The sequence below is a fragment of the Zonotrichia leucophrys genome, chromosome 1A, assembly GCF_028769735.1.
Source record: "Zonotrichia leucophrys gambelii isolate GWCS_2022_RI chromosome 1A, RI_Zleu_2.0, whole genome shotgun sequence".
NCBI classification, from domain to species: Eukaryota; Metazoa; Chordata; class Aves; order Passeriformes; family Passerellidae; genus Zonotrichia; species Zonotrichia leucophrys.
This window is the reverse complement of record NC_088170.1, coordinates 64555966-64582839: the sequence shown is the minus strand read 5'-3', so window position 1 is coordinate 64582839 and position 26874 is coordinate 64555966. Positions and strand designations below refer to the sequence as shown.

The window sequence follows — 26874 nt, the reverse complement described above, 5'->3', positions numbered from 1 at the left end:
CTGCAGAAAAGCATTTAGGTGGAGAAAAACTTAATCCATATAGTTGTCTGTTCTTCCAAAGCATTAGCCAGAAATCCCTCTGAAATGCTGTTTTTCAGTGTGTGTTCTGATAGCTCTGCTATCAGTCTGCTTGTAAGGTTTTGGGTTTGGTTTTGGTTTTTTTTTGTAGTAAAATTTCAGTTTTCAGCCTGTGGGTCTGTGATTCTTCATGGGTCTGTGATTAACTTCCTGATATCTATGCTTTTCTACTTGTTTGAGAAACACAATCCTAATGATAATATATTTTATTAATAAATTATTTTATTAATATATTTTCAGCAGATTCTGATTCCAGAGGGAGGAATAGGAAATTTTTAGCAATAAGGAGTGAAAACTACTGGTACAAAAGGTTTGTTTCTGAACTGAACATAGGAAAATTGATAAAGATTCCTCTGGGCATTTTTATTTAATGACAATTCCTTGATTAATGGAATATCACCTACCCTTGTACAAGGAAAGATTGAAATGCAGAGAAGGTAGATGGTGATAATCATTGATAATGTCAACAATGACACTGTCATTGTCCACAGAGTAGTGAGGAAAGTGCTGAACTGGAGTCAGACTGCCATTTTTATTGCAGAAAATATAAATGTTGCATTGAACTGTGCAAGCTCCCAGCAGTCTTGTTCTTAGATAATCATGGCATCTATTTTAGTAAAATGCAGATTTTGAGGGTTCTTTATTATACAGCAGGATGGCTAATCTATAGAAGAAATGTTGCTGGATTTGCCACAGCAATCTGCAAGACACAGCATCACCAGCCAAATGGTAAAAATACAAGGACATTAAAGATATTGAGGATTCCAAGTGATCCAAGATGAGCCTGCAAAGTGTATTTTCATTTGCCTATCTTGAGTTTGCTCAGTGGAATAAAAGGCTGTGAGGTAAAAATAGTTCACAAAAAGAGAAAATGCTTTCTCCTTGGTGTTGTCTCTGTTCCTCACTTCCTACAGGTTGAGATGAAGTTTGTGCTGAATATCCAATAGAGAATTAGCAGGTGGAATAGGGTGCAAAGTCCTGCCCTGTTTAATACCTGCGGAACTTCTCAGCTCTCAGAACCAAACCAAACTACAGAAAAAATCATCCAGGAAATAGAGTGTCAAATGACCAGATAAAACCCACAATCAACAGGAACAATGAGGCAAAATCTTAGTTTTTGAGTAAATCATGTGGAGGATCATTGAAATCACAGAGCTCAGACAAAACTTTATGAAATTACCGTCTTTGCTGTCATCTCAATAATCTTTAGCTGCTTGTTAATCTGTATTTGTGGAAAACATGGCCTTAACTCTTTCAATTAGTTATGCTAGTCTCTTTTTAAAAAGATAGTAGCATCTTTAATATTCTCCTAGAGCTGTTTTGCTTGACTATGACATATTTATTTGTCACAGACAGATGTCCAGAATTATGAAACGTCTACCTTAATTCACAATTTTTTTAACACAACGTGACATTAGGAGCTGAATAATTTTTAGACATGAGTTCTGTACCTCTAGTCATCCACTGACAGTTGGGATTTATTTTAAAAATATGTTAACTCTGGGCTGGAGCAGTTTAAGAACAGTTTGGACCTAGTAATATATGAGTCATAAGGAGAGTTGTTTCCTGGTTCTGTGAGTACTTTTTGACTGATTTAAGCAGTAAATATGAAGCCTGGTGAGACATAAACAAAGGTTTAGCTATAAAAACAGCCCCCTTAGCCTACTTAACTACAGCTATGATCACAAGAGGGCTGGTACTAGTGGATTTGTGAATTCAAATGGTACAAAAGAGTAACTTGGTCTGCTTCCCTGATATTTATGGCGCTGTAACTCAAAAGTTATTTAGTGAAAATCAGTGGAGATCCTTCAATTTCATGAGAGAGATATATTTTCAGCTGTAAAAATAAGAAAAAAATTACATTCCTGGGGCACAACTGGAATATGTTAATATTAAATTATTAACATATTCAATTCTAGATTAGGAAAAAACCAAAACATGAAAAACACTAATGAAACAGCAATATCCTGGTGGGTCAGTCCTGGGGACAAAATGTAGCAGGGTCAGGGCTATGAGCAGTCCCTGTGTAGGTGCAGTGGCTGCCTGTATTGTAATCAGTCCTCTGCCACATTAACAGATATTGGGGCAAAGGTGTGTGATCATAGGCCCTTGGTACAAGGAGAGAACAAAAAGGTGAGAAATTTTCCCAAATCCTTGAAGTTAAATACGCCCAGGCTGTAAGACTGGAGCAATGCAGATGGTGTGTTCTTTTGAGGTTCATTAGGGGAATGTCCTTATTATTATTGCTATTACCTGGGTCAGCCACACAAAGCCAGAGGAACACCTTGTACTAATCAGTAGGATGATTTTAGTACGTAAAGGAATTAACTATTTTAACCAAAATCACATCCACTGAACAGAAGATGGATGTTATAAAGGCCTTGTCCTGGTCCTGTCAGTACTCCTGTCTTTTGGGGCTAAAAGTTAGCTGACTTGGTGAACAAGTAGAAAATCCAGCAAGTGGGGAAATCTCTGCAAGATGATGGTACACGGGAATCTCCAGGAGGCTTTGAAAACACCAGGAATGAGTTCTCCTAGCTCTAACTGAGCCAGCTTCAGAATGAGAGACATTGAAAGAGTGAGAGAGGAGGAAGAATAAAAGATAGCTTTGAGAAGGAAAAAGGAGTACATGAGGGAAATCATGAGAATCCACTCCTGGGGGCTATAGGACTCAGATTCCTGCTGTTTTATGCATAAAAGGCAAAGTTGAGACTTTAATCTGGGACCTTCAAATGCATGGCAGATTTAACAGAAGGCAGCAAAGGCTAAAGAAAGAAAAGAAAGAAAAGAAAGAACTCAACCCACCAGGCACCAAATTTAAACTAAACTAAACTCTGGTGAACTCTGTCAGGGAATCTGTGCTCAAAAAGGAAATTAGGGAACCCGAGGTCTCAGGGGCTCTTGACGTGAGGAGGAAGAACAGGTATTTATGATACTGCAAACGCCTCTACATGAAAACTGCAGTCTAGCAGAAGTGACTTTCTGACAGCACCACTTGGAAGGAAATGTATTTGCTTTAATTTGTGCAGTGCAACCTCCTCCACACTCAAACCACAGAAGCTCTGAGCCCACATCAACTTTATGAACAGGAAACAGTGTTTTAATTTAAGAATGTTAAAGTTTTTGGCTTAGGAAATTGTTGCTTCAGTCTTTATCATAACCAAGATGAAAGTTATCACATATGCATAGTATGTAAACTGAGAAGAGTTTGCATATATGAGTAACTTAATATTGGACCAATGTGTTGACACTATGACATGATTGAAAGAACTTAATGTTTTCTGAAAGGTCTGAAATGCAAATCTTTCAAATCAATAAGATCAAAATGAACAGTGAGCTTAGACTTGAATGCTTGCTAGGTTTTCTAATATATTTCTTTGTCACTTTAACAGAGTTTTAATTTGGCATCCCTGAAGATTATGGATGGCTAATTCACATATCTACTAACTAAAGGCACAGGGGCCATAACTGACTTTCCAGCTTGGCTTCTTGTATAATGCAAGCAAAAAGATCTCCTTGTGTTAATTCCCACATCAAGACTAACAGTTTAGCACTAAGAACTTAGGGAGCTTTGCACTGGGTTAAAACAAAGGCTCCTGTAGCCCATGTCTGTCATTGGGCTGACAGAGGCCATCTACCTACACTTAAGGAAGTGTAATAGTGCAAGAGATCCTCCTCAACAAAAGTGAGTTGCTGCTTTCATGTGTGGTTAAAAAGTCAAACCTCAATAGAAAGGCAAATTCTGAATTCTGAGACAGAAAATTCATTTTTCAAGGCAAATTTATCTCCAAATAATAAAGATGGCATTGTGGGATCTCAAACACATTTTGCATTCTTCCTATGCATTGCAGAGAGAAAAGTGTCTCTTTTTGGAACAGAAACAGAGCAGACTCTTGTGGAAATAAATGAGGGAGGACAACTTGGCAAGAACCAGAGAAAAAACCAGCAGCACCATGTTTTCCTCTCTCGCTGACATTGCACCTTGTTTGAGTTCAGTTACAGAGCAGGATGTGAATAAAGATATGACTAAAATTCCAGTCCTGTGAGAAATATGGATAAAAGAGCCTGAACTGCTGGAGTCCCACCCTAGACATTTAGGTGAGATTCTTTTAATGAAACAGTCAGATTATATGGTCATGCATGTGATCTGCTTATTTAAAGGCCCTTTTATAGTCACTTTATTTAAATTAAAAAAAAAACCCAACAATTTTTGAACATTATTTCTCTCTTCCTAGATGTTTTAGATGCCTAAAAGAGGTCGGTTGAATCCCTCCTTAAAAGTGTAATTCTCCTTTTTATAATGAAATATGAATTTCCAAAGATGTAGACCTCCACACTGTGGCTGCAAGTTATGTCTGCTGAGATAAATCCCACCCTCAAATGTTTTTTTTTTCCCTTGTTTTGTGTGGAAAAATGAGGCTGTGGAATGAAATGACCAAAAGAACCCCCAATTCCTTGGTAGCCACAGAAATGGTGAAAAGTACAAGAAGTCACTACAAATACTTCTCTCTGCCCCTGTCCCCTAAAGTTCATAAGCTTTTTCTGAAAAAGCAAGATTATCTAATAGAAGGGGCAATGGTGAAAGACTGCTTGTTCTTCCAGACATCTGAGTGGGAGTCAAGACAATTTTGGTCTTTTAGAGGACATGAGGTAAATTAAATATTACTTTCACTGTTGGTATTAATCAGAAGCAAAGGGCTCCAACAGGAATCTATTCATTTGCCTTGAAGTGGAAAGAATGACTTGCCTGCTTAGCAAAGGTTTTTATGTGGTGTAAGTGTCTGAGATGAACTGCAAGTATTTGGTTAACTGTGAGGAGCTCTCAGGAAAACTAAATGATACTAGAGACCCAGAGGCAAAATAATTAACATAGTTGTGTAACCAGCTAAGCCTTTGCAGTTGCTCTCCACACACTTGGTTGGGCTGGAGAAGCACACGACCCCAAGGGCTTGGGGCACAGAGTTCTCAGCCTGCAGACAGCAGGAGGTTTGTGGGCAAGAGTGAGGAGATCACTGCCTACGTGCCAGGCACCACTCCAGATCCTCCCTACAGGCCCAAAGGTCCTCTGAGACACTGCAATTTTCCTCCAGAAGAATGTGCCTGAGCTGAGAAAATAACAGTGTTTTGTAATTTCAGGTATTCTTGCCTGCTGCCACTCTGAAAAAGCCAGCAAGTGTCTTACAAGTTCAAGAGGACTAACCCCTAAAGATGCAGGAGGCAAAAAGGAGTTTGCTAGAGAATCTGTCCATACTCTGAAGGCTCTTGGAAAATTTCAGGGAGGAAAGTGGCTTAGAGACATCAGAAGGATGTTATTAAACTGTGTTCCTGGGTTCTGCAGTGGAATGGGAGGATTAAACAAACAGAGGAAGAGCTCCAGGCCCTAAAGCATGGCTGATAGACAGCAATGAGGACAAGAGCCTTGGAAAAGTGATCTCTGACCACCAGACAATGCCAAGCTCCTTCTTTCCATCTCAGGATAAGTTAATTGACCCTGGTACAAGTGAAGTTGAGCAGGGGCCAGGAAAATGCCACAGTGAATCTTCTCATTGTGGGAATGCCACCCAGCCTGATGTTTAGCCAAGGCTGCTGTCTCCAGCTGCTTTGCCAGAGAAGACCAAGCCCTAGTGAAGAACAATGAACAGGGAGGATAAAGTGTTATCAGTAACTGTTTACTCAGGAAAGGCTTTGAACCAATTTGTTTCTGTTGCAGTAATCAGCTTAGGAAGCACTGTGACCCTTGAAGGAGTTTTTATTGATCATAGCAGAATAGGCCATTAATAGAGAAGAAATTATCAGAGAAAAAGACATTTCTGCCATTCCCAATGATGTTTTCATCAAAGCCCTTTTCACCAGCCATAGCTCTTTCTTTTACTTATGCTCTATTTCATTTTCAAACCAATGCTATTTTGTTCACCTAACACTAAGTCCTTTACTTTGATAGAAACTAAACATTTCCTTTAATAAGCATAAGAGATAATGATGTTAAGCATTAGTTGGAACCATAATGCAACAAAAACTCCATGCCATTTAAAACCACTTAATGTGCAGGCTGACGTTTGTCATCTCACTAAAGAGCACAAGATTAGAGGTGCTACAACTTAGAAAGAAAGCATTATCCCCCTGATGAGACAGTACTTTCCTTTTTACTAATCACACAGCCTAAAACATGTCTTTGTATCTATTTGTTATGTTAAAAACCCTAACAGAATGTTCCTGTAATAAGTGACAAAGAAAAAACCCAATCCTAAGGCTCTGTTTTTTTTTTAGGAGCATTACTTCGGCCCTTTCCAGAGGCAATAAATGTTTCATGGCTTGATGGCCAGTTCAGCAGACTGGAAGATCTCTCAGACTGAGAAGTGTGCCAGTTTCAGACCTCTAGAGAAGGCATAGATACCCCAGCCTGAGACTCACAGTTTTCCAAATCCAATCAGCAGTCTCAGGTTCATCACAGCTGTGGCCTGACCAGATTGTAAGCAAAGCTGCATCAAGCTCAGGGTGTGAGAAATTAATTGGGATGAAAGAACTTTGGTGCCAGTCATTAGCTAAAGCAGAAATGAACTTAAAGTGTAAAAATAAATATTTAGGCTAGACACTAGGGGAAAATGTTCTCATCATAAAGGTGCTGAGGAACAGGGACATGCTGTCTGGGAGAGTTGTGGAGTCTTTACCATCACAAGATTTCAAGAAAAAGTAACCTTTTTTCCAGAAGTGACAAAATAATACTGACTCTGCTTTGGGGCAGGAGATTGAATTGTCTCTTCTGGCTTTATTTATGTTCCACAACCCCTATATTTCCTGTATTTACAAGCTATCTCTGTCCTTGGAGCTTGTAACAGTGCAGTTACACTGATTTACACTAGTTGGGGGACTGGGACACGTTCATGACTCATGTTCTCATGCCATCATCTCCTCAGCAGCTTCCTACTGGTGATGGCCAAGCTCAGAGTGCAGCAGCCACTCTCAATGAGAGGGGCAAGTGAGATGTTTTATGTTTTATCACAGTGAAAATATTTTGCTGCAAAGTCCTCTCTACTGCTTGAGCAAGAGTAAAGGAAGGAAGGAGCTGACTTTGAAGACCCAAAACTGCAGATATTATTATCTGTTCAAGTCATTAAATGATGGAAGTGCAGCACTGCTGACTGAAATTGAACAGCACTGCCAGTTGCTGTAATATAGACCAGCTCCACTGTTTCTTGCTAATTTATCACAATCTAATATTTGACCCACTGAATTCTGAATTAAATTTTTATTACATTTGTGAACTATTTATACAGTATGAAAAATCAATATGTTTTTGTTGTTCACCTGATTTAGGACAGATAAAAGGAATATTTCAGTATTCTCTAGGGTCAATGCAGAGAGGCCTTGAATAATGAAAGATGCAGTATCTTTTGAATGGAAGGAAAACTTCAGGATAGAAGAGTGTAATATACATGACATATCTTTTCAATTCATGACATGAATATTTTTTCACAAACTCATGATGGAACATAATGTCCTTTTAGAAGACAACATCTAATTTTTTATCTCTCTTTAAGAAAGAATTATTAATTTGGAAAAATTTTTCTTTCTGAATTTCTTTGCATTTTGTATGAGCCATAAAACCTCAAAGGAGGTATTTGAATTTCAATACCATCTCATACTTTTATTAAAATATACTATAACCCTGCTTCAGTAATTAACATGAAGATAGGACTCTTAGTCTAAAAAATGAAATCTCTCTGTTATTTCAGATTTTCCCTAAGTATGCTTTTGATTAAATAATTACAGAACAGCAGTGTTAACAATTTATCTATGATAGAGGGCATGTCACAAATTTCCTACTCATGTTCCTGCAGTTTCTGCTTTTGCTGATGTGCTTTATGAGTATTTATAAAAGATGAAGCCTTGAGTTAATAACATAAACTACCTACTAGTTTCATAATCATCACTGCAGTGCAGAAAGCCTCGGAGTTACGGTAGTTCTGCATTGACGACGTCAACAGATTTACTGCATTCATTTCCTTATGCAAATATTCCAAAAACATACATAAGTTTATAACCTTCTATAGCGTGCTGCCTACACATGAGGGTATCAAAGCCTGTGAACACGCAGAGTAGACTTTAAAGTTGACAGCACAAGTCATGCTGCTCCTTCCTTTCTTGTTTCTCTGTTGTCCTAATATTAGATCTTGTTTAATGCTTGGTTTTGCAGACACACAGGGGCTTCTGCACAGCCCCTAGAGTAAGAGGGGAGACTGCTCATGGTCTTTTCATGATGTGTCTGTCTTTACTGAAGTCACTCATAAGGACTCTGGGTGTGAACGGAGCAGAGACTTGTGATCCCTTCTTGCCCTGCACATACACCTGATTTGCCCCTGCATGGCAGAGCTTGCCTCTCTCTTGCAGGACAACCTTGTTTGCTCCTGCAATTTGTCCATTTTCCCCTCTCTTCCCCAAGAGGAGTGTGATGCTCTCTGCTCTGATTGCCTCTGCTGCACCTCACCATGAGAGCTTTGCAAAATACAGACCCTGGGATAGGAGCCCTGAATTATGTTCAGGTCACTGAGACAAGAAAAGGGTTAGAAGAGACCCTGAAAGTCCTGACCTTGATCTTCCTCTGCTATTACCCAAGTCAAGATCAATTTTATTCATGTCCAATCTAACTCATGTCTTGGGTAACTTTTTTTTGGTGACAGGAACTTTCTCGATTTCCCAGCAGTTTTTTCTTTCTTTCCCAGCAGTCTTTCCCATTCCTTACAATTAAAAGCTTTCCCTGAGGTCTAGTCTTCTGTGTTGACAGTTTAAGCCTTTTACTTACCTATTTGTCCCACACAATTCTCCATGTTAATATTCTGTGCACTCCAAGAGATTTATAGTCTTTCTTAAAACATAATTCCCAAAAGTGGGCACCACACTCCAAAAGTGGCCCTACTAGTGTTGAGTAGAGATTAATGTTTACATTCTGTATCTTGAAGACAATATTCCTGTTAATTAATCCTAGCAGAAAATGTCCTTTTTCCACAACAATATGATACCATGGTGTTGAGTCATGTTCTGATTCTGAGCTTCCATAGCCTTAAACCTATTCCTGTTGCACTGCTACCCGGCCTGTGGCTCATTTCCTGTATTTATGGTAATATCTTTGTGAATAATTTTATGATGTCTGTTTTCCTCCAAGGATTATTTTGGAAGCCAGAATCTGACAATATTAATGTGTAACTGAGCTGAAAAAAAAATTACTTTTTAAAACTTGGAAGACATGATGATCAAGTTAGCTATCAATAACTCTCTGTCTACTTATCTGGCAAACAGATAATCAATCCACATCAAAATAATGTAAAAACTAATACATAATAATAGTCAGCAATCAGCAATAAATTTTAGATCAATTCTTTTGGTCAGGTACAGTCTGGACCACTTTCATTGAACACTGCATAGATCTATGCATAATTTTGCATAAAAATATGTCTTAATTAAACATGGGGAGTATCTGGAATCAATACGGAGGGAGAATGCACTCACATTAATCTTATTGAAAGAATTTACATTTTATTTTAGGAGAAGAGCAGTACATAGAGTTCCAGTCACATCTTGAACTCCTTCTGCTACGGCTGTCATGGAAGTTTGGCTTGAGAAAGGACTATAGGATGCAAGAGCTGCATTTCAAGTGAGGTTTTATTATTAACAAATAAGCATAGGTGAATTAATACATGCAAAATAATTTTGACATGGATAATAATGGAAATAGCTAGAAAAAATATTGAATGGATTAGCACACTTAATTGGTCTTAGGTTGCCTAATGAACAATTAGCCTTGTGTTAAATCCCTCTCAATCCATTAGTCTTTGCTGCTCTTAGTCTCTAAAGATAAGCATGGATCATTCCAAATATGCTTTTATTTTTGAAAACTACTTATATTAGTATTTAATTATAATCATTGGCATGGAAACCATCTCATAAATGAGAATGGACAAAAATGGGACATGCCAGAGGACCTATTACCTGGCACTTTAAAAAAAGTGTTGCAAAAAATTGCAGCACTCTAAAATACTAGTGAGATAAATCCTGTTGACTAAATAGAGATGAATCTACCTGGAAACTGGTTTTTTAAGGCCTTGGGAACACATTGTTGGCCATTAATAACTGCCACTACAATGCCAGGTCCTGTCGACCATGATCAGACAGTGTATGTTAGGTACTGGATTTATTTTATTTTATTTTATTTTATTTATTTATTTTATTTCATTTATTTTATTTTATTTTAGGTATGGTCTAGGTTCAAGAACCAACATATCAGATGACTATTTGGGGTTGCCCATACTACAAGTGGAGAGAAAAAAACCATCAAGGCGCATCCATGGGTTGCCTGAATATGTCTCTCTGAGTCTCCCTACCCCAGACTGTAAAACATTTCTGTCTCACATGGACACCAATCTTCCCTTTCACCCAGTGCACCCCAGGAGTGATTATTTAGCTGTCCAATATGACCAAGTTAGAAGAGAAAAGGGACTTCTCTCATACATAATGGTGGCTTCTGCTATGGTAGACTCAGGCCAGTTAAATCTTCAAAGCAGCTGCTTAGCTGTTCAGGGGGAATTCAAGGCTTGGGAGTTAATGGTCAGGAAAAAGTGAGTTAGACTGGATGTGTTTTAATTCACTGAGGTATATTAAAACAGCATGTTGATTAATTTGAAGGCTAGAGGAAACATTTTTTTTGGAATAGTAAGGTGGTCCATTAATTATTACAGATACACGAGCTTTTTATTTTTTCTTTCCTGAGTCTTTTTCTTTTTCTTTTTCTTTTTCTTTTTCTTTTTCTTTTTCTTTTTCTTTTTCTTTTTCTTTTTCTTTTTCTTTTTCTTTTTCTTTTTCTTTTTCTTTTTCTTTTTCTTCCTTTTTTGTATTTTTTGGTTTTGTTTTTTAGTGGTAACTAATACTCTCTTCTGCATGAACCTAACAGATGTAAAGGGTTCTCTAAGGAGCCTTTTGGGGCAGGTACCTGTGGCAGCTTCATTAGGACCTCGCTGACATAATCCATGTCCTGGACATTTTGGGAAATATTCTAGACTGGCCAGGGAAAAGTTTGAGTTTTAATAAGAGAAGAGAAATTAAACAAGAGAGGCACAACGTGTGTCTAGGAGTCATGAAGTTCTGGATTCTTGCCTAATGCCACATTCATCAGGCTTAATGTAGATGAACTCTGTGTGGGTTTGCCAGCAGCAAGGTTGAACATCTCATTTGAGACCTCCTGGCTCTGTGACCACGAGCCTGAAACCTGAGCAGCTTCTGCCTTTCCATGGGCCTACAGCTGAATTACTCAAAGGAGTACCCACCACACATCTGTATCATCGCTCTGCAATGTTCATCAGCATATTTTATGCTTGGAGTTGGTCTGGAGGCCTCTCCTCCTGCACATGAGACATGGTAGACAATAAAGCAGCCAAGCATCTCCTCTCTTTAGCCAAGAGAAGCCATGGCCCACACAGACCCTTCTGGCAAAGACAAAGCAACAGGTTGTTCAAACTGCCTTAAAATTTTTCTTCTGAAATATTAATGTGGATGTGTGGGCTGACAGTTGGTTGGAGGTGGATGTGGTTGCAAACTAAGAATGACCACAAAAGGTCAAGAAAAAAATATACCAAATTGAAATGCGACAGGACAAGTGCATCACTGTGGCTCTGTGCAGCTCCTGGGCATTCTGTGGGTAAAATGCTGGCTGGAGGGAGGCTTGGAGAGCAGAAGGAAGAAATGGTACAGAAGATTTCTTTGAGAAATTCTGTATTCAAGACAAGGGAAGTCAAGCCCTTCATTGTCTATACTCATCTTTTGGGTGTGGGTCCAGAGGAGCTACTGGGGAAGGCAAAGAGGAAAACAGCAAGAAAAACAAGCTACTTAAAAAAGCAAATGTCAAAAGAAAACCAGTTATTTCACTGAGTCAGGAGGAGATGACTGAGGGGAACATTACCTAAATGAGCATTTAACAGCCAAAATCTAATCCCTTTGCAATATAAAAGGCTGGAATGGAAAAGAAAATACTGAATTGCTTCAAATTTCCATAGCAGAGAGGATAAGAGCGATAGGCTTGGTTGCAAAACGTGGGATTCAGTTAAACTTTTGGAGACCTTCTGTCCATAAGAGCAGTGAAGCACTTAAGACATATGCTTCTGCAAGAGGCTGTGAAATGTCTGTCATTGCAGATTTTAAGGAAATCATTCAACAAGTATCAGTTAATAAAGGCTTAAGGACAGTTTATGCAATCTTTGGAGGGGGAGATGGATCAGACGAGGTCCTTACTGGTGTCATTATCTGTGGAACTCTAAATGCTGCGTCCAGGCAAAGGGAACACTGTGTTCAATCTTTGAAAATGAAGAATCTTACATAAAAAGGGCTTCTTTCCATCCATTTCTACCCTAATGGACACTGCACAAGTTCTAATTGGAACCTTGTGCCCTCGCCAGGAAATCACAGGACTAAGAAACCCTATTACTCTGCAGCTGCTCCCTGGACATTGATTTAAGGTAGTTAGGTCTGAGTGGAACTATTTGTCTGCTTCCTTCCTTAAGAAAATGTGAAACAGGCAGGCAGATAGGTAGAAGTAATGTAAGACTTGACTTCATCTTACCTACTGGCCAAAATACCTACATTTTAGGGAGTGAAGCATCTCTCAGAGATAAGCATCCAACAGGGCACAGCTGGGTCTCACCCCTCCTTGCCACTGCAAGCTTCAATTTACATCCACCCTTTGGCCAGAAACCTGAAATACTAATTAAATCTCAGCTCCCAGGACCTGGTGTTACTTCCAGACTAAACTCATCCTTTCTCCATGCTGAATAATGCCACTAGGAATATGTTTATCTGAGCTTGATACTCAAGGTATTAGCATTAATCACTAAGCTTTGTCCTGGATATCTGCTTTTGGGGAAAAAAATATCTTGTTTAGATGACTGATATTATTGAGAATTTTATAATCCTTAGAAATCTCAAAAATGTCAATGACACAATAAAACTAAAGCATGAAACCTTATCCCTCAGAACCCTCTAATGCTGTTGAAGTGTCTGATATTTCTTTCAGTCTCTGAAACTGTTAAAATAGAAACACCTTTCCCACATTTTCCTTCTCTGCCTTTAACAAATGATGGTTCTTTTAACCTCCTTCTCCCCTCTTTGTTTGCTCAGAGGATCAAAGCCTTTTTATTTATTTCTTTTTCCTCCCAAGCAGTTTCTGGAGTGTTGAAAAAGCACCACCAGTATACTGAGTTTACATTACAAACAAGTTAAAATTCCCAGTCTGTCAGAGCTTTTCTCCTAGGATACCAAGGAAAGCAAAGTTCAGCTAAACTGCACAATTATTCGGAGATCACTTCTGAGAGAAGGAGCAAAGATTGCTTTAAGCAGAGCTATTCTCTTCTTAGAGATTTAAAGTCCACTTCAGAAAGGAAAGTTATTATCCTCTGAAAATTATCTGATTTTATTTGTGTTCCTGGAGCGACTCCATTAAGTCATGCTCCCTTTTCACCCATAGAATCATCTTAATCAATCAGCTGTGGGATTTGCCATATGTAAATGCACCTTATGACAGCTACAGAGACAAGCGAGTGGATGAAAAAGACATGGGCTGCATGTTGCTTTTGTTGGAACAGCAGTGGGGTTTGTTTTACTTCTAAGACCTGAGGTAGACAGTTTATTTCTTTTCTTGGTTATGAAGCAAATGCCCTGGTTTTTTGGGGTTTTTTTAGGTAAATGCATTTTGTAATAATAGTGTGACAATAAAAGCTTGAGCTGTATGGTTTGGGAGTATTTGGCTAAAACAGACTTGAGTGTTTGTCCACCATTCCCACACTCCTCTTCCTCAACTTCTGAGAGCAAAGACTTTCCTGATAACTCAACCTCATCATCAGTCAGTGCAGGATGAGCCTGCACCTGTTTAATAAAACACATTGTCTGCTGATCTCTGGTATTGTCAAGGCTCTTCTAAAGCCATGGTGGCTGCGAGGAACAAAATGAGCAGCACAATTAAGAGATCCCAAGGGAGCACAATGAAACGCTTGCAAGATTGATTTAACAAGTATACTTTAGTGTGTTCTTACAGGGCTTGGGAAATATCTAAGATTCTTATAAACTTTGCAGATTTTCTAGTAAAATATTATTTTATGGGCAAGTATTTCATAATAAAGAAAACAAGAAACTTAATAGTCTCTATGCAAATAATGCACTGTAATATCTACTAGGTGTTGCAAGGTATCCTTTTCACATGATTTTGCCAAAGTTTAATCCAATATTGCTACATTGATTCCCCATGTGGGTGGTTTTCTCTCCTGATTTATGCAAGGCAGAGTTAAATACTGGCAGAATACTTCCATAACAAGGTAAAATCAAGATATTTCTTTTGTGGTATTATAGAAACATCTGGAAGTTTTACAAAGGAACCAAATGCTGTTTCAGTTGATACACAGTGAAGATGTCTTTCTGACTGACTAAAGGTTTGCAAAAATGCCATTAAAAATCTGTGATGAAAAGCAAAGATGTCCATAGTCATATTCTTGACTAGTGACACTGAACAATCAAATACACACATAACCTCACCAAAAATTTTAAGAGAGTTTTTGAAAACTTTTTGATTTTTTATGACAAGACCAATTATATTTTTTGCATAAAAATAGCAATTTTTAAATGGTCTTACCGGGAAATTTAATTTTTGGCATTTCTTGGCCACGTGAGCTGATCCATACATACTTTTTTAATACCTCACACTGAACCCTACATATCTTACTGCACAATATTTTTTATCTTTTTCTTTTCCTCCATCTTTTTGTCTATTTATCTGCTTTCTCTTGCCATGAAAATACCGATAAATAAAATGGAAAAATTAATCATTCTATGAGTTCTGGAAACCTCCCCAAAATTTGCTTCTTGACTTTTATCACATTTCTTGCTAAGTGAGTCTAACAGTAGGGCAGCCAACTTCTGCTAAGCATTACAAATGTAATATTTTTAAACACTTAGCAGAACATGTCTTCTTCTCATGCTTTCCTGGCAATTTCTTCACTAGATGATGCAATCAATGTGAATTTAATTAGTAATAACAATATAATGCATAATGATTATAAAGCAATACAGAATTTGCAAGGCAGTAAGTACTGGATCCAAAAATACCTCAGCCAAAAATCCCTTACAGAACACACATGTAGAAATGTTCCCTCAAGCCCAGCTGCAGGTGACCCATCGTGGAGGCCTGGCACACACAAGCTGGGGACAATTTGGGATCTAGGGAGACTTAATCACAGATATGTTATGGAAAATAACCATCCTGGTGTACAGATGAGCTGTACTTTTAATGGCTCAAGGTCAAAAAGGTCAAAAAGGTTTAGAAGGTTTTCAGAGAACCCCAGACTAGCTTCCCACAGGGCTTCTTTGCTCACCAGGGAGGAGGAGTGTGTTTAACCTGCATTCCTATAACAGAGACAATTTCTGAAGCCTTGCCATTCCATGTCTGTGGAGCAGGGAGTCACACCACTGATTAAACAATATTTAGGAACTTTTATGGCTGAAAAAATTTAGGAATATATTTGGGGATAAATTTTAGGAATTTAGGTATGAAACAATATTTTGTAAGATTTTTAAACCCTTTTCCTCTTGCGTCCCATCCTACACCTCAGCATTGGTTTGACTCCACAGTGTTCAAAGCCTGCTGCAAGCCATTAATGTCCCTTCAGTGTTAGATTTGGCATCTGACACATTAATTTTGCTGGAAGCAGTTTAGAATCTCTCAATATAACCAGGCAGCCCCTTGTTGCCCACTTATCTCATCCAGCTTCTCTGCAAGGCTCATCCCAGAGAAGAATCCCAGTGCTGCAGCGATTCAGGTGAGCTGCCTGCAGCATCCTCCTTCCCAGAGCACAGGGCAGGATCCCTGTGGAGATTTGGAGGACCAGCACCACAACCCACAGGGGCTGAGGCTCTGCAGAGCCCCATCTTGCGCAGTTTTGTGTCCCTTCTCCAGGTGCAGCATTCAGGTAACACCAGAATTGTCCCTGGTTTGTGTGTGGGCTCGGCAGTGGAGATTTTCGTGGGAGTGGAAGCTAATGTGTAAGTTTTACCCTCAGCTGAGGGTGCTGTCAGTCTCTACATTCTGCATATTTTCTCTTCTCTCTGTCTTCCACCAGCATGTCGTGTTCTAGACAAAGGTTTTTCTAGAAAGGTTTTTCTCAGTTTTCAGGTTCCCTTCAGCTCTTTCCTCCTGGCAAGCCCAGGCCCCAGCTCCTCCTCTGAACCAGTGGGAGATGACTTTTCTATACCTCCCACACCCTATGATACTCTTTTCTTTTCTCTCCTTTTTTTTTTCTCAATCCCTTCTTCCAGCCTTTGTCAATGCTTTTCCTCTGATGTCCCGCCAGTCCCCAGTCCTTTCATTTGGCTTCCCTATTTTATTCATCCCTTTGTTCTCTCCTCAAGCATTTCTCATTTTCTCAAGAGCATTTTTGTTTCTTCTCACTGGCATACTCTACCTCACCTATTGAGCAATGCTTCTTTCAGGTACCCAGTTCCTTAAAGGGTGCTCTAAACTAACATGTTCATCCTTCTTCACATGAAAAACCAATTATCCCATGATTTCTCCTACTACAGATCTCTCCTATGAATTTGCTGGCTTTGTGGTCTCCCACTTAGCTTTTGACTCAATTCTCTCTTGTGCAGACTTGCTTGATTTTCCTCTGGATTCTGACAATGTCTTCATTGACTTCACCACCTTCATCTGCCTTAAAATCTCTTCTTCCCACAACTGGCTTATCATTTAATTTACTTCTCTTTCAACTTGAATAGTCATTGGAGTATCTCTACTGATAATTTTTTTCTTTTCTATCAAGCAATTTGCTTCTCTTTATTTTTCCCATTTTTTCTTGTACAGAGATATTTTCCTCAATTTTATTTTTTTATGTTTTCACAACATTTTTCCCTCCTCTATTCACTTTTCTAACGGAGAATTTCAAGATCTGACATCATCCACCAAAAGCCCAAGTTCCCATTTCATCCATGAAAAGTTTATCAGTGATTCCCTCTCTCCACACCTTGCTTGATGCACATTTGATCTAGTTTTCATACTTGGTGATCATGCTGTATTCCTTTGGGTGCACTGGGAAAGTGACTTTGAAGGTCAGGGTCATCAGTATTATCAAGTTAAAGACTTTAAAGTGTTCTGAAGGAAGGCTACCTCAGTAACTGGGGTTAAGGCCATGCTTTTCATGTGGGTCTTAGACAGTTTGGAACAGCTGCTAACCTGACTCCTACATTTTTGGGAAAGCCTGTTGATTTACATGAGGAGCTCATATCTTCCTACACAAGCAGTATCATTGCTGACTATGCAAATACTCCCATAATCTCAGCATAGTTATGAAAATGAGCATATTAATTGCTCCAACTGTATCATTTTATATTTTAGAGGACCAATATCAGATAAAAGCAATATAGTTCTACAACCATACTTTTTTTGTATAATTTGCTGTAGCTCTTGTAACTTCTTTTTGGCTTTGATAGGTTCATAGTGATTTACTCCCCATGAAAATTTACTGCATTACTCTCAAAAGCCAGCTGGAAACAAGATAGCATATTTATTGCGCTATTTTTGAAAATCTGCACATCCCTGAAATGAATGTCTGAAAACCTCTTAAGACAATAGATAAACCAGCAAATCCGTTGAGATCACATACAGCATCCTGGGCTTACCTGAAGAAAGAGACCTGAAGAAATTGCACGAATCTGCAATGGTTGAAGCACTCTAACAATGAACTGTGGTTTTGTCCCAGTGGAAACACCTGACAATTGCATTGAGGCTATTCCCAGGCAGCATTGTGCCTTGGAGGAATTTTTTTTTTTTTGGTCATTTTACTCTTACTGCTAAATTAAACTCAGGATTTTCAGTCAATCTTTATTTTCATAAAATAAAATGTGTTCCAGTGTTTTTTTTTTCTGCCAGTTTAGGGCTGGATTATTAGCTAGAACTCATAGCAAGAAGCGCTTATAGGCAGAGACTTAGGAGGATGGTACCACTGAAGGATACTGCCCCCCCTTCCTGCCACCTTTGGACCCCAGGTCCACCAGGGTGTTGCTCTGCAGGGGCAGGGTGGCTGATTCTCCCTCTGGTCACCCCGTTTTGTTGGCTGTGGATACTCCTGCATTGCAAATGCAACCCACTTGGGAATTAAAGAATAGAGTTATTCTCCATACTAGGAGAAAGCAAGAGGACAATTTTCTCTTTAACTCTCTGACCTGGACTAAGTTCTTGATTAAGCTTTAAACCAGCTCTCACTTTTGTACCAATAAGCAGTAAAATGCCCCAAGAGTGAATATTACACCACCTTCACAACAGCTGATGTAGCTTGCCATAGTTATGCACTGTCCCCATAGACAGTGATGCTGTCTGAACCTGGACAGTGTCAAACACTTTGGTGGTGTTCTGTGACATCCTCAGAGTGACTTTACCAAAGACAAACATTCATATGAACTGATCAATGGCTATAGTACAACAAGCTGGAGCAAACAAGGTGCAACAATCCTGATAAAACTTTATAGGACTTTGGACATGTCTTTCAAAAACTGATCAGAGAATGAAGCCCCTTCAGTAGGATGTTGTTGGCAAATTTAACAGCCTCAAAGACAGGTTCTCACACCCTGTGAAATCTGAGGCTGGCTTCTCAAATTGCACTGCTAAACCAGAGTTTTGGTGGGTGCACAACTCATGTACCCACCTGAATTCTTGTAGGAAGAGAATTTAGCCCATGGCTTTAAAGGAAAAATTGCAATTTGACCCTATAATGTTGCAGAAGCAACATTAGAACCAGGTCTTTCATGTCTTGTAGTATTCCATACAGGACTCTGTGAGCCACAGGACAACTTATGTTCTGTAGGACACTGCCATGGGCAAGTTGTGTTCACAAAGAACATTCAAATTGTTCTTTCTTTAATGTCACTACATGCCCCTACGCTGCCTTCGTTTCCAAATTCAGCTCCACTTATGTAACACAGACCACTGAACTGAATGATAGCATTGTTTGTAATGTATTTCTTTTATTTTGGCTTTCCAGGCTGATTTAGTGCTTTGCTTTGTCACATTTATTTAACTGTAAAAACATTATGTGAATCCAGAAAGATACTTTATCCCTGCATCTTGCTTTAGATCCAGTCTTTCAATGATAAAATTAGAATCTTACTCCTAGACAAGGTGTCAACATTTGCCTAAAAAAACTTTATTCCTTTATTTGTAGAAGCTTATAAGTAGGTCATCAACACAAGTAACCCAGGCAAGCATCAACAGTGATTAGAAAAGCATCTTGGCTCCAGGATGAAAGTCTAGTTTAAATGTACTTGATACCAATGCCATTTTACTTGTCTTCAAGTTATAGAGCAGTAAAGCAACCAATATTTTTTCTATTTTGGGGTGTGTTATATATTTTATATATAATGGAGGGCTCTAGAGATATTGAGAGTAGTGGAGAGCAGTATTCTTAAAACAAACCCATAACAAACAAATAAACAAGAAAAAACTCACTGAAATTAAAGTATTCCTCTAGTAAAGGAAGATTAGCTTGCATTGCTCTTCAAATAATCAGTTCATTAAGAAGGATTTGCATGAATTGTTACTGATTTCACTCAAAGGATGAACATTACAGAAGTATAATTTTTCTATTACCTTAACTATGAATAAAATTAGCTTATTGTGCAATATTTCCCAATACAACTGGAGTAGTTACCTTTTCTTATAATACATTTATTACCATAAATAATAGCAGAAGAATTAATCATGATTTAGGTGCATTTCAACAAAATGAAAAACATAATTTTTCTAAAATATGTATTTGATCAGGTGGGTTGTGTGATTTTCAAATTGTTTTCATGAATATTTAATCAACATGAGACATATACTTATGCAAGCTGAAATAGGTACCAGTCTGTGTCCCAGGCTGTTCTGTTTCACAGTCTTCCAATTTAATGTTTTTAAAGCTGATTTACCTAATTAAAAAACCACCACCAACAACAAAAAGAACTAAAATAATCTTTAGCAGGTGGCATAAACTGAGAAGCCAAAGAACTCACAAACTACCAGGAAATCCTTAGTTCAGTTCAATGCAGTATTAGTGAGATGCCTGCCTAGATTTTTATCAATAGTTTGAGTTTTATCAAGATTGCTGAAATACACAGATGTGTACATAAAATGAACCATTGAATCTCTGTGATAAGATGGGGTGATAAAGCCCCCAAAATCCAACTCTCCCTCCACAATCATACCTATATCCTGGCACAGAGATTCACTTTCTCACACCCACATGCTTGGCTGGCACACACACAGATGGAAGGTACGTACCCACACGCCTCAAGGTCTACAGAGGGTTAGATAAACCCTGTCTGGGGATAAAAAACACATTCCAATGAATTTGGATGTGTAAAACATCCACATGAATCCAAGCAAACACACAGGCACAGATACACACACCTGCACACCCAGAAACACAGCGACATGGCACATCCACAGGCACAGACAGCTCCAGAGGCACACACACCCCTGCGCAGCTCCTGTGCACTCACATGGACACACAGATTGTATATCTGAGGAAGAGTTACAATGGCTATATCATCCCTGCTAATCTCTCCTTCCTTTTTGAAATAATCCAATTTTAGGATCCTGGAGCGAGCCAGGTCCCTGCAGAGGAGATACTCCCAGAGGAGCAAAGCACTTGCAATTTCTTTAAGGTACCCCACCTCTCTCCCAGCAGCAGATCCAGGGAGATGAGCTGGGCACTCAGCACAGCTTTCCCAGCTGCTGGCTTGGCACTTTTCACCCCAGGATAAGGAAGGGCATAGGATGGCAAGCTTAGATCTCATCCCTTCACCCCCAAAGCCTGTGGGAGCAGGAACCTCTGGGCAACATCTGCGCACAGCTCCTTTCTGCACACTGCCACAACCCCTCCAGCTGTCAACCACAGGGGTGCCCCTGAACCCTACCCTTGCTCTGCAAGTGTAAAAGCCCTTGTTCTCCTCCTGCTCCCCCTTCCCCGTTTCTCCTGCCCCCCGAATCCCGTCAGGAAACCTCCCTGCATTTCGCCGCTCCAAACTTTTTCCCGGCTGCACAACCCGCAGCCCCCGGGGCAGCGGCTGCGTCTGGTCCAGAGGGCAGAATGGGGCGGGGGTGGGCTGCAGGGACCCGGGATGCAGGGATCCAGGCTGCAGGGTGTGGGATGCAGGGAGTGGGATGCGAGCATTGAGATGCGGGATACGGGGATGTGAGGACCGGGATGCGCGAATCCGAGACGCAGGATGCAGAGGGAGGATGTGGGATGCAGGGACCAGGACGCGGGATAGCAGCGCCCAGCTTCTTACCGTGCAATGAGGACAGGTCCTGGTGAGGGTCTCCGCCTGCCCCCGGGCATCGCGGGCTTCCCGATGTGCTCGTTAAACATCCACCGGGGAGTGTCACCCCCCAAACTTGTGCGAGCCGCTTCCTCTGGGAACAATCACCCTTTCTCCCCCCCGCCTTGGATCGGATCCCGATGGAAACTCATCAAGGCCTCCTAAGTGGCCAGAGGTAAGCTGTGAGGGAAGGAGAAGAGGGGGATAACGGGACGGAGAGGTCGCGATCACCAAGCGATGATCCCCTTCCTTTCCCCGCTCCTCTGGAGCACCCGCTCCCCGCTCCTCCGACCAACTTTGGCTCCGCTCAGCCCGGCAGCGCCTGGGACCGGCGCTGTCAATTGGGGTCCCTTTTCGCAGCCTGGCATCTTTCTAGATTTCCTCTCCTTTCCGGGCAAAGGGGATTGGTGCAAAGCTTTAAATTAGGAGGCGACCTAGAGTTGCAAAGACAGGGAGTGGGAGCTGGCTGGCGTTCGCAGCCCGCCTCCCCCGGCGCTCGGCGCTGCGCGGAGGGGCTGGCTGAGCCCTATCCCTACCATTTATTCATTCACTGCCTTCCTAATTCCCACTCCGGAGCTGGCTACGGCTCCTGGCACGGCCGGGAGCGGGGCTGAGGCGAGAGCCCGGGGAAGGAGCGAGCCCCATGCTGCGGGGCTCCCCGCGGCTGTTTAACTGCGCCGGCAGCGCGGGCAGAGCGCAGCCCGGCCCCGGGGGGAGGACGGGGCTGGGGGGGACGGGACACGGGGACGCTGCTGTCGCCTGGCAACCCTGCATCCCTGCCCCGAGTATCCCTCCCCCAGCGCCCTGATTGGACGGGGCCGGGGCGGGGGGAGCACCGGCGCTCCTCCGAGGATGCTGCGCCCCGGCACTGCGACTTGTCGCATCCTCAAAAAGCCGGGAGCGGGCAGGGCGAGCGCAGAGCAGCCGGGAGAGCCCTGGAGGTTCAGGGCGTTGTAGCACCGTCCTCCTGCCTTCTCGCTTCCAGCTGGCTTGATCAATTTGCTTCTGCTCTGCATCTCCTAGAAAAAGAATGTACTTGGTGTATGCATGCATGTATGTATGTATGTTTGTGGATGGATACATAGATAGATGAGTAGATAGATAGATAGCAAAAGAATATACCAATATATGCACACAAATATATGTATATATGCATATGCATTTATATATACAGATACGTGTATATGTATTATCCATAGCCTTTATATCATCTCTCTATATTCTAACTGGGAAGAGAGCAGAAAAATAGTTACTGAGAAAAGATCATTTCAGAGTGCAGCAAAGCTGGATGCAAAGGGAAAAAGAAAGGTACTTTTTGGCTTGTATATATTTGAAAACTGTACGTTTACATCAGCTGGAGTTTTAACAGAAGGCTGTGGTCCTAAAGAAAGAATGAAACCCTCTGAGGGGAGTGAGCTGTAAGAGTCAGAGAGGATGGATGCATTGACTTCAGAGAGGGTGAGTTTGAGCCATGCTGCATGGGGCATTGCTGGTGTTATGTGTGGCTTCATTGCTTATTCTCTGCTAAGGGGACAGTGAGCAGCTGCTTCCTGCTGGTTGGGTGTAGTACGGAGGGGATGTCTGTAAAATCCCAATACCTCCCTTTCCATACAGCTCCTGTTGGGACACTGAGAATTTCTCATTCTTAGTCCATTGTCCACTTCTCCCTGAATGTTTCCCTCCACCTTTGGACTTAACCCCAGGCAGCTCCCCACCAGTGCTCAGTTAAAGCAAGGAAAGAGACACTGCAGTCAGGAGCTGCAATCCAGCAGCTCACATGGGGCCACTATTGTTTCAGCAGCCACAGTTCCAGTAAGGAGTTAAACCAAAGTAAAGGGAAATAAAATAAAATTATCTGCTTCTGTTTCGTAATATTTTATGTTTAGTTATTTAACATCTGTTTACTTTTGTGATCTACCATTAAATTTGAGCTGCTTGGCTAATCCTATGAGTTTTTTCTTTCTTGGAAGCCAAGGACATTTGCAGAGATGTGCTTGTTAAAACTGTTTCATTAAGGACTAAAGTTAAGTAGGGAGCAGAATGAAAGACAGCAGTTTCTCTCAGGTTTACCCTACTTTAGATTAGATAGAAATGCACATGAGACATTGCTGTAACATAAGGGTAAACTGGAATGAATAGGAAATCAGTCTCATGTCTTTTGAATCATACCACAATTTGACAAATAGGTTCAGAATACAATTTTTTCACCAGTCCTGCAGGCTGATTGTCAGGAAAGACAAGGGAAAAGAATGATCTGATTCTCCATTGCTTTGTACATAGCAATCATGCCTCAAAGTGAGTATGAAAGTAACTTTTTTATTGGGTAGGATGTAAAACCCACTGCGTATGAAATTGGCCACCACAGGCACCAAGTGGAATTTGGCTGACATGTGTTGTCTGACTTGCAGCAGGTCATTTACAGCAGAGGGGGTGACCCAGTCATTTGTTCTGTGCCTCAAAAAACATCAGTGGTACCCATGGTTTACTCCCTTTCCATGCCTTGCTGCTGTGCAGTGTCTGATATCAGTCCCTAACATTGCTACTACTTGCATTTACACATGATTCATGGCTACTGAGAAACAGGAAAACAAACCTGAACAGGCAAACAAGATGTAGGCAAAAGGGTTTAATTCCCACTTTCTTCCAGGGTTCTTCCTCAGCCAGTTTTCCTGGCACAACAGGGTCTCATTTTAGCCATAGGAAAACCTACCCCTGTCTTTCTAAAGCAGAATTTCAGACCTCCCAAGAAACTCACTTCCTTTTCAAACCAGGACAATGACCCTGGAAAACCACGTATATTTTTGTAGGGAACACAACTGTGCCTCAATTCTCTTTTGGGATAGCTGGTGGTGCATCCATGTAGGGTGCCCTGAAGATGCAGCCATGCACTGAGTGGGTGTTTTCAGCCTGTCAGAGGTTCAGGCTCACAGGTACACACAGTGGGACAGTGCAAGGCAATACAAAGATCTCAGGGAAGCTCTGGGATGAGCTGTGTTTGGGTGCTACTGGCAAATCATTCATTTCAGGCTAAACTCAGCACCTCGTGCTACACTTAATTGTAGATACACCCACGGTTAGACACAGAAATGAGGCTGTGTAACTTCTGCTTGGACAAAACAACCAACAGCCCTCAATGTCTATGGCCTGGATCCAAAGAAGGGGTTTTAATATGAAATGTGTTTATTTCCTTCCTGCCTGTGAAACAAAGGTGGTAAAGAAGCATTACATTTTCTGAAATAGGAATATTTTGCCTTTGTGAATTATCTATTAGTGAAATAGTAGTTATATCTAGCTAAAAGATCTATTTATTTCAAATTCAGATCTTGCATAGCACCAAATTGAGTTCATAGAAAGCTTTGATGAGCTGAAGAATTTGTTTTTATAAAATTTGTGAATGTGATTAACAGGCTTATCGCCACAAATAAACACATGCATGTCTTTTCCTGCACAGAATTTTAGCATGAGCTTCAAGACTGTACACAAGGGAACTTTCCAATTTTACATTTGATAGGAAGATTCTGTTCCAGCAAAACCCTTTGTAGGGTTCCCTAACTTGCTATAAGCATCTGTTTTGGGACACACTCAAGCTATTTGCTGATTAAAGACTAAAGCAAAGCTTTAGGAAAATTGCAAATGTGCTTGTGCAGCCAATGAGTGACCTATGGATTGGGCCTGGCCTACCTGAATAATTCATGAGGCTTTTGGTCTTTCCTCCTTTTCTGGGGACCTCACAGAAATGGGCAGGAATGGGGCCATAGATCAATGAGGCTTTTTCTAGCAAATTGCTCCCTGCCACCTGATTTCCAACAGCTCTGCATGTCCTTCCTGTGTGGAAGTGATGTGTGAGTGGGAGGATCCTGTTCTGTGGCTCTGCCTGAGCTGACAGCTCTGGTCATCAGCCCAGGGCCAATCCTTACCTCTGTGGTTTGGGGCACACATCAGGGGCACCCAGAGATGATACCACGTTCTCCTGGGAGTCTGCCAGTCTCAGGATACAAAACTCTGTTTAGATGGTAGAAGTCGTAGGAGTCTAGACGTGTCTCCACAACCCTACAGCCATGTCAGTCTCTGCCTCCTGAGACAGAAAGGCAAAATGTTCATGATGGTTGATGCAGGGATCTCCAAAACCCCACACTCTCTGACTCATCCCTACCTGCCAGTTGTGAGGGACATGGACACACTGCAAAGGAACAATCCAATGGCACCTGGCTTTCAGAGGAGTATGGGATCCCCAGGGAAGATCCACAGCAATGCAGAATGTAAGGGGTGTTGCTTTGTCATGCTCCAGGACCTCATGGACTGCTGTGGAAAATTATGCACTGCTGTGGCTGCTGGCTGGACACCAGCACCCAACAAAGCCCCTCTACTTCCTCAGCTGGGCAGGGTGTAGAAAATACAACAAAAATAGACTCTTCCTTTTCTCTTAACAAACAACACTGATGGTCTTCATCATGAAGCTCATCATCAAAATGGAATGTCTTCCTTTCTCATTGTTAAGTGGCTTTGAAGAGATTTTAGGTCATTACACATGGTGCAGAAAGTCCTCATGTGCTGTTCCTCTCATGGCTGGTTCATGTGGCATCCCTTGGGCCTCCAGTGACATTGTTATTCCCTGTCAGATGTCCTGTGATGTCTTTCTTAGCTGGCTGAAGGGATACTGGCGTAGTACCAACAGGAAGAATATGCCACTCCATTCTCAGGCTTTTTTGAGCCTTGCTCATGCCAAAGGACAGTGGCAACTCTGGTTATAAGGCTCAACACAATAAAAAAACCTGTGCTTCATGTGGTATGGTCTGGCACATGGAAGAAAGACTGCATTCCACACTGTCTGTGCACATGTAGCAGCATCCTCCCTTCTGCCTCCATCTCCCATGACCATCAATGTCTTTACCTGTCTCTTCTCCTCACCTCTCCTCCAGTGAATTTTCCCATTCCCTTCAGTCTCCCTCTGCCTTTTTCACCTTCTTATCTTTTACTCTTCAGACAACTGGCTGCCTGCTCCAGTTAATCCCAAGGCCTCCTTCCCCTTCTCCACAAAGAAACCTCTTTCCATGGAAAAACCCCAGCAGCTGTTGTTCATCTTCAGCTACAAGAGGCGAAAAGGTCTGGCTTCACTGTGGGAACCAGCTGCCCTCCTTCCACCTCTGCTTCCTTCTCAGAAATCAGGTTTCCCAACATTCTGCTGGAGACACACGTGACATCCAGATGTTGTCCAAATGGGGCTCCTTCATAAAAATACATGAGCAGAAAGGGTCCCTCCAGGTCCCTGCAAGATGTACAAGTGTACACACTCCACTTGCACCCTCCAGCCCTTCCCTAGCCAAAATCCTGCTGCAGTTTGTGCAGGTGCAGGGATAAACATAACACAGGATCTGCCTGACACGTGTAGGACACTTAAAATCCCTGCCAGCTCATGGC

General features: G+C 41.2%; 1 protein-coding gene across 3 annotated transcripts in view; it reads right to left on the bottom strand.

Annotated features, from left to right (window-relative positions):
- The window catches only part of GRM3 (glutamate metabotropic receptor 3), a 104337-nt gene extending 82190 nt beyond the window's left edge, over positions 1–22147 (bottom strand). Inside the window, exon 1 of one of the 3 annotated variants that reach the window (XM_064702976.1) lies at positions 21427–22147. The gene's annotated coding sequence lies outside the window, so the exon portion shown is untranslated. The remainder of the gene's footprint in view (positions 1–21426) is intronic. The other 2 variants (XM_064702977.1, XM_064702974.1) reach the window with 2 other exon arrangements.
- Positions 22148–26874: the final 4727 nt, after the last annotated feature.